The 16,959-nt window shown below is 36.5% G+C and overlaps 1 protein-coding gene across 1 annotated transcript in view; it reads right to left on the bottom strand.

The window, feature by feature from the left end:
* Positions 1–13,430, bottom strand: part of LOC106469604 (cytochrome P450 3A11-like) — a 78,864-nt gene extending 65,434 nt beyond the window's left edge. The window contains exon 1 of the mRNA XM_022398179.1: positions 13,366–13,430. The gene's annotated coding sequence lies outside the window, so the exon portion shown is untranslated. The remainder of the gene's footprint in view (positions 1–13,365) is intronic.
* Between the last annotated feature and the right edge of the window lie 3,529 nt (positions 13,431–16,959).

The raw sequence follows: 16,959 nt of genomic DNA, 5'->3' as shown, positions 1-16,959 counted from the left end.
CTTCGACTTATCCGCTAGGGAACGCTTCAGAACACAAGATACAACTCTTCGAGGGCAAAGGGCTCCCTCTAGTGGGAATTAGGCCTGATAATGCAAGTAGGAAGAAGGAGCGCATCAATATCACACCTTCGCCTTATCCGCTAGGGGACGCTTCAGAACACAAGATACAACTCTTCGAGGGCAAAGGGCTCCCTCTAGCGGGAATTAGGCCTGATAATGCAAGTAGGAAGAAGGAGCGCATCAATATCACACCTTCGCCTTATCCGCTAGGGGACGCTTCAGAACACAAGATACAACTCTTCGAGGGCAAAGGGCTCCCTCTAGTGGGAATTAGGCCTGATAATGCAAGTAGGAAGAAGGATCGCATCAATATCACACCTTCGACTTATCCGCTAGGGGACGCTTCAGAACACAAGATACAACTCTTCGAGGGCAAAGGGCTCCTTCTAGTGGGCTGTGGTATAAAATTAATGAGTACTGAAATCAGCACTACAAATGACAAAGAGAACTTTCTGTAAATCTCGTGTTCTATTTAAATCATACGTGGAATAATTTCGTCTCTGTTATATTATTAAAATAGCTAAGCCTAAAGGGACAACTTAGAAGTGCAGAATCGGTTGTGTTGTTCTTCGATCTTAAAAATTATATACATAAATATGATAGCGGTGTGTCTTTAGTTATTTCTAATTGAAAATTAACATTTTGTGTTTGTTTGTTTTTTTGCCATGAAGATATTAAACTCTATTGAAGAGTTTGAAAAAGCGGACGAATATATGATAAGTTAGAGACAACAAGTAGATGTTTAACTGTTTGACCGCTAGAGCTTGACCACATTTAACACTGTTCTTTTCTTTCACAGGAACAACTGTTTGTTTGTTTGTTTTTGAATTTCGCGCAAAGCTACACGAGGGCTATCTGCGCTAGCCGTCCCTAATTTAGCAGTGTAAGACTAGAGGGAAGGCAGCTAGTCATCACCACCCACCGCCAACTCTTGGGCTACTCTTTTACCAACGAATAGTGGGATTGACCATCACATTATAACGCCCCCACGGCTGAAAGGGCGAGCATGTTTGGTGTGACGGGGATTCGAACCCGCGACTCTCAGATTGCGAGTCGAGCGCCCTAACCACCTGGCCATGCCGGGCCATTTACAACTGAAGTAAGATAAAAATAAAATAAATATCAAACAATGTGGTTGCAGTATTTTAATGGTGAAACAGTAAAACTGCTTATATTTCAACAATATATCCTTATAACAATTTTATTCATAATCTTATCCCCCACCAGTGGCACAGCGGTATGTCTGCAGATTTACAACGCTAGAAACCGAGTTTCGATACCCGTGGTGGGCAGAGTACAGATAGCCCAAAAGAACACATAAGCTTATATATCGAATCTTCGTATCCCTGGCCTTTTCAAAGACTGATATATTCTCTAACATCTTGGAAGATTGAAGGATTTCATTAGAAGTTTGTTTTAAAGTTTTCGCGCAACTCTACACGAGAGACATCTGTGCTTAGCTTCCCTCAATTTTGAACTGATGGACTAGAGTCACAAGAGGGAAGGCAGCACATGCCACCAACTCCTGAACTGATGGACTAGAGTCACAAGAGGGAAGGCAGCACATGCCACCAACTCCTGAACTGATGGACTAGAGTCACAAGAGGGAAGGCAGCACATGCCACCAACTCTTGGGCTACTCCCATCTGACCAAATAATAAGATTTTACCATAACCTTTATAGTGTGCCCAAGGCCTCAAAACCCATAGAACTGATTTCAGCAAGAAGACGTAAATCGTGAATCTCTGGATTCCCAGTCCGGATGCAGTAAATTAGGTCACACCCCTTTATTAGAATGAATTAGACTAAATGTTCCTTCAACGTATAATAACAAAAACTAAATGAATTTTATTTAAAATAAATCTGATAAAAACAACAATAGAGAGGAAAACAATGGTACTAAATAAGAGAAAAAAACATTCATATAAATAAATGTAATATTACACAACTAAACCTAAATGTCTATACTTTTCTCCCCCTATTCATTGTCCCTGGTAGCTCAGCGATATGACTGAGATATTATAACGCTAAATATTGGAGTACGATCCCCACCGCGGGCAGATCGCAGATAGCCTATTGCGTAACTTTGTGCGTAAACACAAAACAAGCAAAATCTTATTTACATTAATAAAATATTAAACTCTACTTAAAAAAAAAAATGTTTCTCACATGTACTCAGATACACTTCTTAATTTTCACATACTCCACCAACACGTCACTCACTGAAATAAAGTTCAAGCAATCCACCCAGAAGTGTACAATATACCAACCCTAACTTGGATTCGTACTTCCGAACTTCAGTTTACAAGCGTATTTTTCTTAAGTACACCCACACTGTGTAGTCTGCAGCAATCCAATGTAAGAAACTAAAAAATAACCTTAATAACCCAATAATACCAACTGCCCCGTTTCTGTGTTCTCTAAACCAATATGATTGACGTAACTAAATCTAACAAATAATAAGATATCGTGACGTATTTCGTTTTTCTTCAGGATTCCACCAGAACAAACTTGCTATATTAAAATTCACGCATCCTCAAGCTATTTTCTAAACTAAATTAATGAATTAAAAGTTTTTCATCTAGCACTCGCATGTCTCAGGTGAGAGAGTGTGTGTGTTTATTTGTTTGCTTGAGGGCAAAACCACGTTGATCAATTTGCTGTGTTCACCGCGAGGAATCAAACTCCGGATTTTTGCGATGTAAGTCCATAAACTTACCGCTGATCCACTATATTCCTATGTATAATTATGGCAGATGCAGTTGATTTTATTTTATCAAGCAAATATATATTTGTAAATATAACACTTTCGAATTCAAATAAAGGCACCAATTTTTGATTAATGAAATAGCCAAATTCTAAGATTTAATTCGAGCTTATTGATATAATCCGTTAACACCCAAAACATGCGGAAAGCCAGGTGACTGCAGTTAGGATGTATTACAGAGTGCTTACATTAGCTGCTTGAAGATTTGTTTGTTTGTTTGTAATTAAGCACAAAGGGCTATCTGTGCTCTGCCCACCTCAGATATCGAAACCCTGTTTCTAGCGTTGTAAGTCCGCATACATACCGCTGTACCACTGGGAGGGGGGAGGCTGATTGAATAGTGTATGATGTAGTGAATATATTTGATACTAATTGAAAAGATCTTATGATTTATGTCATTTTTTTATTTTTTGTATGCTTCGTTCATTCCATTTAGAAACAGACAAACACACGAAGCTCCAACGTGATTCATCATTTTAAAGAAAGAACCATTTTTCTGATCTTATCTTTTTATTATAACGAGAAATCAACATTCATATTCCCATCAAAAATTGGAACTGGAATTATTCGTCGATTTACTGTAACAAGAACGTGAAAAACGGCTAATATTTGTCCTTTGTCCCAAATCTGCTGTGATATATATTTTAAGTCCCATTACTCAGTGTATAGCTTCTGGAGTTTTTAGAAATCCGATATACCGTCTCATGAACTTTTCTTGAAACTGACCACTGTCGACGAACTTTAAAAGAGCAAAAGGTTTTCAAGAAATGGTAACGAAAATTTTTTCCATAAATGAAATACACAATGAAATTAGACGAGGAGTTAACAGTCACGAGTAGGTTCGACACCGTTGTTAATGAGAACACGTCTATTTTGAACAATTCGAGGATGTTAACAAGAAGAGGAAATATTTTACAGGAAAAAAATATGGCAACGATGCAAAAAAGCATGGTAGCCAACCTGAATTCTTTTTCTTGGCTTCGAATGAGTTGTTCTCGCACTTTTCGAGCTCTTCTGACAGCGAATGCAACGAATGTGTTTAAGATGGCAAGAGTTAAAAATGGAAAAACATACATGACTACCAGGTAAGTCCAGATGTAGTAGACCTTGTAGAAAACCCGATTGTACCTCAAATCAGATGGTCTCGCTGCTTTACCAGTGGCGCCACTTGAACAAAAAACAAAGGTGGCAACCTTGGTTTCAAAGAAACGAGGAATGTTATAACTCACACAGAACAAGATAACACCCATCACGTAAAAACGAGTGCGACTGTAAGTGAAAAAAGCTCGAGCTTTTAGTGGATGGCAGATGGCCACGTACCGTTCGACCGTCAGCAAGACGGTTATCCACACGGAACCTGTCTGAGCTATCATGGCCACGGGGTAGACTGAAGGAGTTATGGTAGGTAACACTTCCCACACGTAACCACTCAATGTGCTTGTTGCACGAGCTAAGGCAGACAAGCCAAAGAGTAGAAATGAAGAAACTAGCATGATGGCGTCGAATATTGCCATCCATATCATTCCGTAGTGAATGGGCGAACGCGTTGGAAAACGCAAAAACACGACGAGACAAAGAACGTTAGCAATGGTTCCAATGATGCAGACGACGTTGAGTAACGCAGCTGTCATCACAATCTGGAAGGTGGACAGTGTCTCCAGAACTTCCGTACAGTTTTCACTCCAGTTGGAGCTCTGAAATATTTGTTGATCTTCCATCAGCTTGGTGGTGCTGTCATCTAAAGTTATAAATTTACAAATATTCGCACACATTTGTTTGCTTAATGTCGAGTGCAGTGAATAATGCGCATACACATTGCTTCTGGACAGAAAGTTGTTCAAAAGGAAAACGTAAAAACAAACATACAAAAATATATAACTTCTGTAAACGTCACATTTTACATTATACAAACGTTGACATATTGTGATTACCGTATTATTCACTAACCTGATAAAAAAAGCATTGTAACTCACAAAACACTACACTAGCAACTAGGTACACACATCCTCCGTTTTCAGTCCATATAAGATATAAGATTGTAGAGGCGGCACCTACGTTTACATCCTACAGAATGAACCAGTGTACACGGACGCCATCACAATTTGATGTTGACATAATTACATATAACATATAGGTATATTTACTTTTCTGGCAGCGCAAAGATTTAGTCCCACAGTAAAATGTTATCTTAGAGTTTATCACACGTTGCGAAAGGTATTGAGTTTGAGGCTTGTTCGCTGGTACTTCATAACAATCTGACGTTTTTGTCAGGTATAAGAACAGGGAAAACATTCACGGTGAACAAACACAGTTTTCACATTCTTTTCGGTGTTAGGTTTTCATACACCTGCCCATTTTTGATTCAACTTGAGAGAGAGAAGGGGTTCAATTTCATATTTAAAAATGAGATGAAGATAAAGAAGAGTTGATGATACCTGCCAACAGTTGAATTTTTGTCACAAGTTTATGTGATTTGACAGAAGTTAAATTAAAAATGATATGAATCTATTACAATAATTCTCAGTTTTGTCTATCCCCAAAATGTGTGCGAACCTGACTATCTTTACATATTTTATAACATATAAGATGATTATTATTGAGATGAATAGAAATACACTTAGCACTGTAAAACTGAGAAACCCTTATTGTATTAAAAATCTACATATGAAGAGACAGGTTCTATTGAAATCATGAACGATTTATTAGAACAGCAACCAATTTTATCAGACACCCTTAGGAAGATGTGTAACTCGGCATTTCATCTAACACAGCAAACCTTATCAAAACACATATAATGACAAAATATAACATCAAATTATCATAAATAGCGACTGTAGCCTAATATCAGTTCACAGTAAACATTCATTATTTGGTTGGTCCTCCTTGTACTCTAATAACCTCTGGAAGGTTACGTGACATGCTGACGAGGAGGTTATTGATGTAATTTACCGTGATTTCATCTCAACTTGTCATTAGAAAACACTGGAACTCAGCTTCAATAGCTGGTTTAGGATCGTGGTTAGAAACTTTATGGCTCATTTCTGCCCAACATTTCTCAGTGGGATTACAATCTGAAGAATTTCAGGACATGACAATTTTGTAACGTCCTCCTGGTCGAGATAATCGTGTACAATACGCACACTGAGGGCAATGGCATTGTCATCCTGGAAAACAAAGTTATTGCTAAAGCTTGCCATAGCTTATATCAGAACTATTGTCTCATTGTGATGCCTGTAGGAGGTGCCATTGACGTTTCCCTAGAGGATATGAAGAGTAGTTTTTCCACCAGGATGAATAGCTGCCCAAACATGTATCGCACCACCTCCTGTGGGAAAGACAGTCTCCCCTCCTCTTTTCTCCAGGGAAATGACGAACGCGAATCTTACCATCAGCTTTAATAAGTCGGAAACAGGATTCATATGAAATGATGACATGTCACCAGTGTCCTAACTTTAACCAAGTAACATGGTGACGGCGATGAATTCTAGTTAATATCAGTTTGCAGATAGCCTTTCTTACAAAATAACCTTGTTTGATCAGTCTCCTATTCACCGTTCTTCTGGTTACACTGGAATAAATGTGTTCATGCTTTTCCTGTCGTAAGGTATTGAAAGAGTTCTTTTGACCTTGACATGTTAACCTGATTAAAACAGGTCATCCAGGGCAATAGTTTTCCGGCGTCTACCAGTAGACCTACCTGGAACAATGTTCCCTGTAGTCCGATGACGTTTCTGGACAATCGAACAATTTGATGCCATATAACTTCTGGCACGTGACCAGGTACAGAGAAATTGTCTGAACAAAGCGTTGATCTGTTTTGAAAAATATTATACCAAAAACACACCCTTTTATACAAAACAAGTTTGATGTGTGTTTTGACGAACAAGTACTCAAAACAGCTTACATTGACCAAAATAACAACTCGTACATGTTTGTCCGATCATACTCTACCTTTTCTATTACTACTCGTGTATTCACTCGATAACCACTCCATGAATGTAGACAATGACATCAATATAGAACAGTATGCAAACATTTTGGCCAAGACTGTAGGCCATACTTAATAACGGCTTAACTAATTTTAGGCGTAAGACAAATGGACTTACAGATTTCGGTGACTGCGATTATAATTATTTTGTATTGTTCTATATTTTCTGTATTTAAAGAAGTACTGTTGCAATAAAGATATTAATTTGACTGCTAATGTCTCTGCTTTAATAAACAAAGACAAATTATGATGATAAAATCTGAAACAGAAGAAAAGTGTTTAAAACAATCAAGTCTTGCTATAATTAATAGTCTATAAAACTGTGTAATTCTTGTTACTAACAAACTACTATTTTGTGTTGATATGATCATTGTTTCCAACATGTGAACGTTGCTCGTCTCTTCTGGCGCGTAATGCACGTAAACCATTTTTGGACAGAATTGTCACCGGTGATGAAAGATGGATTCTCTATGCGAATATTAAACGCCAAAAACAATGGCTCAGTCCTAAACAAAAAAAAAAAAAAAAACACTTCCGACCCTAAAACCTGGACTCCATCCACAGAACGTGATGCTTTGCATTTGGTGGGACATCAAAGGAGTAATTCATTTCGAACTCCTCAATCCACAACGAGAGATCTATAGTCAGCAGCTGGAACGTTTAAATCAAGCCCTTTATAAGAAACGCTCTTCACTCGTCAATCGGAAAGGTGTTCTTCTTCACCACAATGCACGTCCACATGCATACCGCTGTTCATTCAGCATCAACTGTATTGAGAACACGAAAAGGGTTATAATGTATTTCTGTAATTAGATGTCAAATCGGCCGGTAGATAGAGCCACGAGCTAAACGTTTATACTTAAAATATACTCGGAGTCATTCTATAAGAAGCTATGAGGCGACTAAACAATAGAATAAAATTAATTCCACTACAGTTTTTTTTTTATTTACCATATCGTTGTTATCTCTATTTCTAATTTACAGTAAGCATCTGACATATCCTGTAGTATAACCTAATTGGAGTTTTTTAAATCCAAATTACACTTTTTGTTAACTTAGTTGCAATCCAACTTCCCTTTATTGGTGCTTTTGAAACCTCACTTTATATGAGAAGTCAATAGAATTACAAAGTATAATCATCTTCAAACTCTAGAAAAACATTTATATTTCTCATTCTATGATACCGAAGAAACAAACTTCAATAAAAAGCACTCATACAACACTGTGTAGTCAGTCTGGTGTGTGGCACTAATTGGGAGTGGTAAGATGGCGCACGATTGTCTTCAATACAGCGCTGGCGAAACGCTATCCATATATACTGGTCAGTGGAACAAATACAATTCTAGTAAGTTAGTGAGGATAGCCCCTACAGAACAAACACAACTGTAGTTAGTTAATGAGGATAGCTCCCACAGAACAAACAAAATTGTAGTAAGTTAATGAGGATAGCCCTCACAGAATAATCATAATTATAGTAAGTTAGTGAGGATAGCCCCCACAAAACAAACATAATTGATGGTACAGTTCACAGTTAACCAGCAGACTAGACCTTTTTTGAGTGACATGTGCATGCCCTGGAGATACAGTACCTGTTTATATTATCATGTGAGGAAATTCTAATATATATTAAAGTTTTAACTGGTTCACTTAAGTTTTAGGTTAATAATTTTCTTATGAAATGCAAATTCAAAACATTTTGTAATGTAAAAAGAGTCAATAATTTCGTGTGTGTTTTTTTTTTGGACGCTGAGATCAAAATCAGTGACACAAGACACTCATATCCTCGTCTGTTATAGCGCATATACTTTTGTCACGTACCTATAAGTCCATCATTTCACGAGAAACGCCCAAGTAAGATAATTGAGCAAGCCTTTCCAAATCTTCTGCAAGTTCAGATAATATCTCTTCTTTCCTTAATACCCTGTTCTGGAAATTTGCTCTGGATATTTCTTTCTGGTGTGACACTCCACACTTGTTGGATAAGATTAGTACAATCAATAAAAGCTACCAAAAACAAAGCTCCTTGAGGAGATGGCATACTAGCTCTCCTCCTCAGAAACGTTACTCAGCGATTGTTTGAACACCAAACAGCTCTCTTTAACCTATCTCTAAATTCTACATACATCTAAGCTTCTTGGAAGCAAGCGAATGTATTAATATACCACAAGGGAGAAAAGCCAGTCAATAAACCTAACAGCTACAGACCAATCAACCTGACAAGAAGTTAATATTCTTGAACGAATAATAAGCAACAGACTCTCTACATTTTTTGGAAGTCACGTCAAAATTACCAGAAGTTCAAAACGGGTTCAGAAAATTGAGAAAAACTACAGATCGTCTGATTATGTTGACCGAATTCATCACAGATAGTTTCAACAAAATAAGAATGCACTGTCGCTTGCTTTCTTGATATCGAGAAAGATTTCGTCACTGTATGGCATAATGGCACTGTATGGCATATCAGAAATAGAGCTACCGTGTGGTATTTATTATTCGCTGGCTGTCAAACTTTTTGGAAAATAGAAAATGTAAAGTTAATATAGAGGGAACCTCCTCAGAGTCATTTACTCCTGAGGCAGGTGTCTCTCAGAGAGGGGCGGTTAGCCATATTTTTCCTCGTGTATGTTAACAATATGTCTCTAAAGGATCTGAATCACGGATACTCCTCACAGTTCGCAGTTGATGTGCCAGATTTAGGAAAGTGTTCACATACCATCAGTAGCATCCACAAATCTACACGGATACTCTTCACAATTCGCAGTTGATGTGGCAGATTTAGGAAAGTGTTCACATACCATCAGTAGCAGCCATAAATCTACACAGAATAGTCGAATACTACCAAAAATATCGATTTAAAATAAATGTCCCAAAAAACCAATCAGTAGTTTTTACAAAACTAAGAAAATATAAAAAGACCCACCCGAACTATATATGGACAGAGTACTTCTCCAGACTGCAACACCAGTAAAATTCTTTGGATTAACGTATGATTCAAAAATAACGTGGATCAAACACATAAACAATATTAAAACCAAAGTTTGGCACAATGGACGAACTATGCTGAGAGTCTAATGGGCAGGAATAGTGGAGCAGTAGCTGACAATATAATCAGAATTTACAAAACATGCATACAGTGATCAAAGGTGCATGCCCCGCGCATGGATAAACGTGCCACCTAAACATATTAAAAATAAATTACAAACAGTATATAACTTATTTTTTACAATAGCATACAAAGTATCAGATCAACATTTTCAAAATTCATGTACAGTTATGCAAACATAGAAATACTAACCAATAAACTCCTACATAACTCACTAAATTATTTAGCAAAAAATTGGCGCAAAAACGAATTAGTATGTGAACTGTATCGTTACTACATACATGATGAGATAACCCTAAGCAACTCTCACCAAATTAATATATACATTAGAAATATACATAAATTAAAGCCACCTAATGCTAGATTTCAACTCATCGTTAGTTTTAAGTTAATCAGACAGAATTAAAAAAGTGTATTTGTGTGAAATTCTCCTGAGGAAATTTGAAATTAACGAAAAATGTGAACATTACATCTTGAACTGTTCACGAAGTGTATTTGTTAAAGTGAAACAGCAGGTGTCCTATGGAACATTGTCAGCTTAAAAAACAGTACGCAAGTGAAATGACAAGATCATATTTACATGGATAAAGTCAAACTAGTGGAAGTGCAAGCATTTATGTTAAATTATTGCATGATATTTAAATAAGTGTCCTTTTCAGGACATTAGTTGTAAAAAGTATACTTTAATATAGAAGCTAAAACTACAACTAGTGTATGTTAAATGTGTACTAAATCATACAAAAGCGATTGGCTGTCTTATTCAATATTTATAAAAAATATTAGATAATATTATCGTCCTGTAGTAAGTGAAAAATAAGATGATACATGTTAAACCTGCGTGCAGTCCTATGATAGCACAGAAATATTTTTGTAAAATGTGCACAATTAAATATAAGTTGAAATCTGTATACAATCCTTAGTAACATTGCCCACCTTTGTAAAACACATGCAATAGAAACAAATACATAAATTAAAGCAAAAACATAAGTTGTGACTTGTATGCAGCCCTATGGAACTGTCAGCCTCTGTAAGTTGTATTTAATGATTTACTTATAAAGCGAAACTGTAAACACAGTTACATTAAATTATTAGTTTAAGACTTTGTTACTATAATGTTATGTTGATCTACATCATACCAATTTGCTCTATGGTGCAACTTCATGGAACTAGCAACACATTTTCTGGACAACTTCCATTGTCATGTCTGTCTATCATGGCAAACTATCAACACGCCCTATGGACCACTTCTGTTGTCATGTCCGCCTGTAATGGCACTACTTCGTGGGACTATGACATCACGCCTAGCAATGCTCTATCCGTATTTTGCCTGTCCTAGTAACGCGCCCTCTAGTGACACTTCGTGGAAATATGACGTCATCGTTTCTACTTCTTCCCTATTGTGCGCCCTCTGGTGACACTTTGTGGAATTATGACGTCGTCGTCTCTGACCCTTCCTCATTGTCTGAGGTCGACACGCTTGTGGCGCCCTCCAGTGGCATATTGCGCAGGGGATAACTACTAGTCTTAAGGTACAAAAACACAGCGGACTCTACAGATATATTTCCTTGTAATATAAGATGAAACTGTAAACTTCGTACGTAACTAATTTGACGATAATCTGGCTGTATAGTATAGTTGTTGTTTTAAGATTCTAGATTAGAAAAACTTGGCTATATTAACATTTAACAGCATCATCGCCGTTGATCTATGTACGAACTCTTTTGTCAAAAATGTTAAATTAATTTATTTAAAGTCGTAATCAAGTACTTAAGAAATTAAACGTTTGTAATTTCAATAACTGTTTCAATATGCGTGATATCAATATTATTTAGAATTCGTGATTTTAAATAACATGCGTTATGATGATTAATTAAAATATTATCTACTTGAAGCAGCTTGAGCTATGATGAAATATGGGCTTTTAAACAAGAATGTAGGAAAACTAGGGACGACTTGAATTAGATGTTTGAAACAAAATTGTTAGGGATGTGGATAATTAGCTCGTGAGGTATATTTGATTGGAAACTTGGTAACACTGAAGTTGTGACAAATACTAAAAGCAGCAAGTTTAGACAACAAAGATTAAGATATAAACTGATCACTAGGAAACTATATTTTATGTTAGGGTTATGATTATGATAAAATAGATTGGTTACCTGATGTACTGGTTGGCTAACACGTTTTTAAATATTTCGAACAATTGATGACTAGCTCGAGCTGATGATCTTCGAGGATTTTCTCAAAATGGAGAGTGATAACAGTAAATGATAATGCATTATATTGTGATTTTATTATACTTAGAGTGATACAGGAGTGAAATAAACAACTGAATCTTTAAAACAGGTATCGTGTATATCGGATTAAACACAAACCATTGAAAGTATTTACTTTCTGTGATTGTTAATTGCTTTCAATGTAATAAAAAATGCAATACCCACTTTAACATGCAAAACACTTAAAGTCATTTCAGAGGGAAAAATTAAACTGTACTGATTTTCGTAAAGGTTTTAATTAATTCAACGTCGTTTAATTTGTAAAACTCAAAGTCTATGGTTATATGAAGAAATATCATTGTGTGTTAAGTTTTAGCCTAATGACTGTCTGGCGAAATGTAAAGTCTAAATATTCTGTAAGGTGAAAGTTCGTTTTGCTGAACTTTAAGATCAAAGTTCAATGACACGAAATACATTTGTCACTAGTTAGTTTCAACTTAGCTCTTAATTTTGTTGAATATAAAATCTCTGTTATAAAGCATGTATCATATTAGTATATTCATTACAGAATACACAGATACAAAGGTTTTTACTGTTTTGGTACGTATTGTTTATATGTTAAAATTGTGTGATTTTACTACATAGTAAAATAATTTTTTTAGCATACAAGTTGGCTACGAATTTTGAGTATAACGCACAATATCAACAATGTAACGTAAACTACGAATGCTATAACTCGTTTGGATTATACAAAAGCTTGTATAAATATTGTAATTTTGTACTTATTAAAATTCGAAACAAACATTTGTGTCTGGAATTAATATATGGAAATTCTTACATCTAGAATATCGTTGGTCATAACATGGTAAGTGTTAAATCCATTTGTTTTTGTTTGGTTGTTGTTAAAAGCAAAGCTACACAATGGGCTATTGTACCTACCACGGGTATCGATACCCGGTTTTTAACGTTTTAAGCTTTCGGACTTACCGTTGAGCCAATGGAGAGCTTTATATTTACTTCTTAAGAATAAAAAACGTTATATTTGGGCAACCTTTAGCTGAAGTATATATATATATATATATTCTGAAGTAACTCATATTACACTGTTGGATAAGCTTGTTGCCTAGGGATAATTGTCAGCCTTTGGTCAGTGAATCACGTGACAAATGCTCAGGACATTTCTGTTTTTCCAATCATGTAACTAACTATTCATGAGATAAAAAAACGACCATACCTAGCTATGTCAGATGATAGTAAAGTTAAGCCCAAAGCTACACAAAGGGCTATCTGTTCTTTGCCAATGACGGGTATCGAAACCTGGTTTCTAGCGTTGTAGGTCCGCAGACATACTGCTGTGTCACTGGGGGGGGGGGCACGTCAGTTGATAGATTGTATGTTTTACTTATTAAGAAGCAATATTTTAAAAAACGTTACGTTTGTGATTGCAATTAATCTGCTCAAAGTCGTACAATTGGTAAATCTCTATTTATAAAAGGGCAGAATTTATAAACTTATGACTAACGTTTGGAGAAAAGGTTATATTTGAGCAATCTTTAGTTAGAATGACTTCCTATCGAGTTTAAGAATAAAGGATAAAATCAAAATAACATAAAAATGGGGTATATAACTACTAATGACCAGGGCAGGCGCGACTAGGGGGGGGGGGGTGCGGCACGTACTTTCACACAAAGTGGCAGGTCCTTGGGGGCGTAGAATTCCTGTACTGTTAGAAGACTGGAGATAGGAGGTGGGCATCACAGTCAGCGTTTGAAAATACAAGCTTAAGCGCCATCTATAAAAAATTACTTTCGTTGGAAATATTGTATACGGTTTCAATTATTTATATTAACACAAAAAACATTAATTTTCAGGACTACATAGATTGCTAAGTGCTACTATAGTATGCTCTCTACTGAGCTGGAGTTGGACTACCCACCATGGTCACAGGTGATAAGGTCATTAATACCTGACCTAAACTGACGCGAAGTGACGTAGAATATATGAAGACAAAAAATAGTATCGTTCTAGAGTTCATGTTAAGCACACCAGTGTCGAAAAAATGTTGGTGCTACTAACAATGTTGCTGAAAGATTTCTACAGAAGAGTGATCTTGAGAGAAGACACCGCCGTAACATGAGCAATATTGATCACAAGGTGCTGCTTCTTGTGGTGCATCCAGAAGATTATTGATCACAAGGTGCTGCTTCTTGTGGTGCATCCAGAAGATTATCTTCTGGATGCACCACAAGAAGCAGCACCTTGTGATCAATAATCTTCTGGATGCACCACAAGAAGTAGTACCTTGTCATCAATGTGGTATCGTCATGCAAGAAAAAAGAAAACGTGACAGAAGTGGAGATTTTAGGCCTATACTTCGCTGTTCTCATAAAGAGTGCCAAACTTCACGTTCTGTTCAAACAGGCTACGCATTTTTCCATTATTCATCACGTTCTGTTCGGAGAGGCAATGCATTTTACCATTATTCGTCACGTTCTGTTCAGACAGGCAATGCATTTTTCCATTATTCGTCACGTTCTGTTCGGACAGGCAAAGCATTTTTCCATTATTTGCATATCAACAACAAATTGAAATGCAAATTGAGTTCGTGCGAAATTTTAGAACTGGTGTTATTTTTTTGTATTGGAAATACCGATGTACACAGCAGTTACGCTAACAGGAAAATCTTATAACCGACTGCTATAATATATGCCGAGAAGTGTGTGGAGTCCTTGTTTCCCATCGTGCAAGAGGTAAAATGGTTGACGCAGAGGATTACCCCATCCAAATTGACAAAGCTAGATTTGCCGGTCGACGAAAATATAATCGTGAGAGAATGTTCAATGGCGACCAAGGTCCTCTGTCTGGACGCAGTTGTACAAAACAACAGGAACTATGGAGCTAGAATTGATGGTCCTTGGGTTTTTGGTCCCAAACAAGGATCTGATTGCCCGTATTTCTACGTGCAACGGCGCGACAGAAACACTTTGATTCCCATCATTGAGCGGAAATGTGAATCCGGTTCGGTTATTCCGATGAATGGCCAGCCTATGGTAATCTAAATGTCATTGTTTACCGCCATTTTGCAGTCAATCACCGAGAAAATTACGTCGACCCTGAGCGGTCATGGTTGAACGCTAAAACACGCATTCTTAAGGAAATTAGGGGAGTTAGTAAATAGCTTTTTTAATCTCATCTTGATCATTTTTGCTGGAAAGTTGTAAGAAAAGATGTAGATGATTTATTTGTAGCATTTATTTATTGTTAAAGCATGTGATGTGGAATTACGCAAATTGTTCGTATAATGATGATTTATTTCTAACATGATGTAAAATATGTCACATTGTATATCAATAAAGCATGTAATGTAAAATTGTAACATGTATCATTCAAAGTGTACATCGTTTACTCAATAAATTGTTTAGCACATAATTTTCTTTTATTTATATCATAAGAATAGACCGTACGTTATAGTAGCAAACTGGATCATGCATCATGTTATACATAAAATGTTAATTTTACTTATTTTAACACTTCGTTCATTACTGAATACATGGATACTGAAATTATGAAGTAAACTAAAGCAATAATGTAGAAATAATATCATGTTAGACATTTAGGCACTTGAGGTCAAACATGGTCAATTTACAGACTGGAACATGTAAGTCAATTAAAATTTATGGGTCACATTCAGAAGACATTGTATACACCTTGTGGTGGTACTTCGTGGAAGCCTCTGCATTGCTCACTGTTGCCCTCTAGTGACACTCCATGGTACTATACGCGTATAACGACATAAACCACGTGACCACACTGCCTCTAACCACACTTCCCTTCCATTCCCTTACGTATATACTACTTCTGAGGAAACTTTGAACTATACTTGCGACACTTGGTTCAACTGTCCAAAACGAAACTAGTCAGCAGTATAATTTCGTGAGTGTTTTATTGGTCTGTAGATAATTATTCGAATCAAACAACCAGTCACCGATTCAGCGTTCTAAGTCACGATTTAACATTTATCGTAACTGTGTTTTGGTTCAGTTGGAAACGCTCGGCCTTCAACAGGCATAAAAAGCGACGGCGCACTTGCACTTAAGATCTCGTGACATCGTTACATTCTGTTCACCCACATAGTCGCATTCTTTTGCTGGAGGTCTAAAAAGAAAAACGCTTAGTTACCGAGCTCAAGCCCATCCTGTAATACTGTGTGTGTGTGTAGTTGTAACGCGATGGCGAGAGCGTTGTATTTCTTCGGGTTTGTTTTGATGTGGTTAGCACGTGGCTCACTACTGGAGGCTCTGGTTACAACTTTCGTTTTCTATGTAGCTACAGGAGGTTGGCGATTTCTCCGAGTTTTTTACAATACATTCAACAGAGACATAAAGTAAGAAACGAATTTAATTTATTGTGTTTGAGGGTAGACATAAAGTAAGAAACGGATTTAATTTATTGTGTTTGAGGGTAGGATGAATGTCGTTTGTTTGTCGTTGTATTACGTTTTGATTTATCCGAGTTTTTTACAATACATTCAACAGAGACATAAAGTAAGAAACGAATTGAATTTATTGTGTTTGAGGGTAGGATGAATGTCGTTTGTTTGTCGTTGTATTACGTTTTGATTTATCCGAGTTTTTTACAATACATTCAACAGATACGTAAAGTAAGAAACAATTTGTGTGTGTGTTTGAGGGTTATTGCGTATTACGGTTTCGAATGGTCTGAAACCGAGCTAAATTGTAATTTAGAGTTAATAGTAGTTAAATAAATTCCGATATGTATCCAATTTATGATATTTGCCAACAAGATTGATATACACAGTTTTCTTTGT

Source organism: Limulus polyphemus, unplaced genomic scaffold (genome assembly GCF_000517525.1).
Source record: "Limulus polyphemus unplaced genomic scaffold, Limulus_polyphemus-2.1.2 Scaffold3567, whole genome shotgun sequence".
Taxonomy (NCBI): Eukaryota; Metazoa; Arthropoda; class Merostomata; order Xiphosura; family Limulidae; genus Limulus; species Limulus polyphemus.
This window is presented reverse-complemented; position numbering and strand designations above follow the sequence as displayed.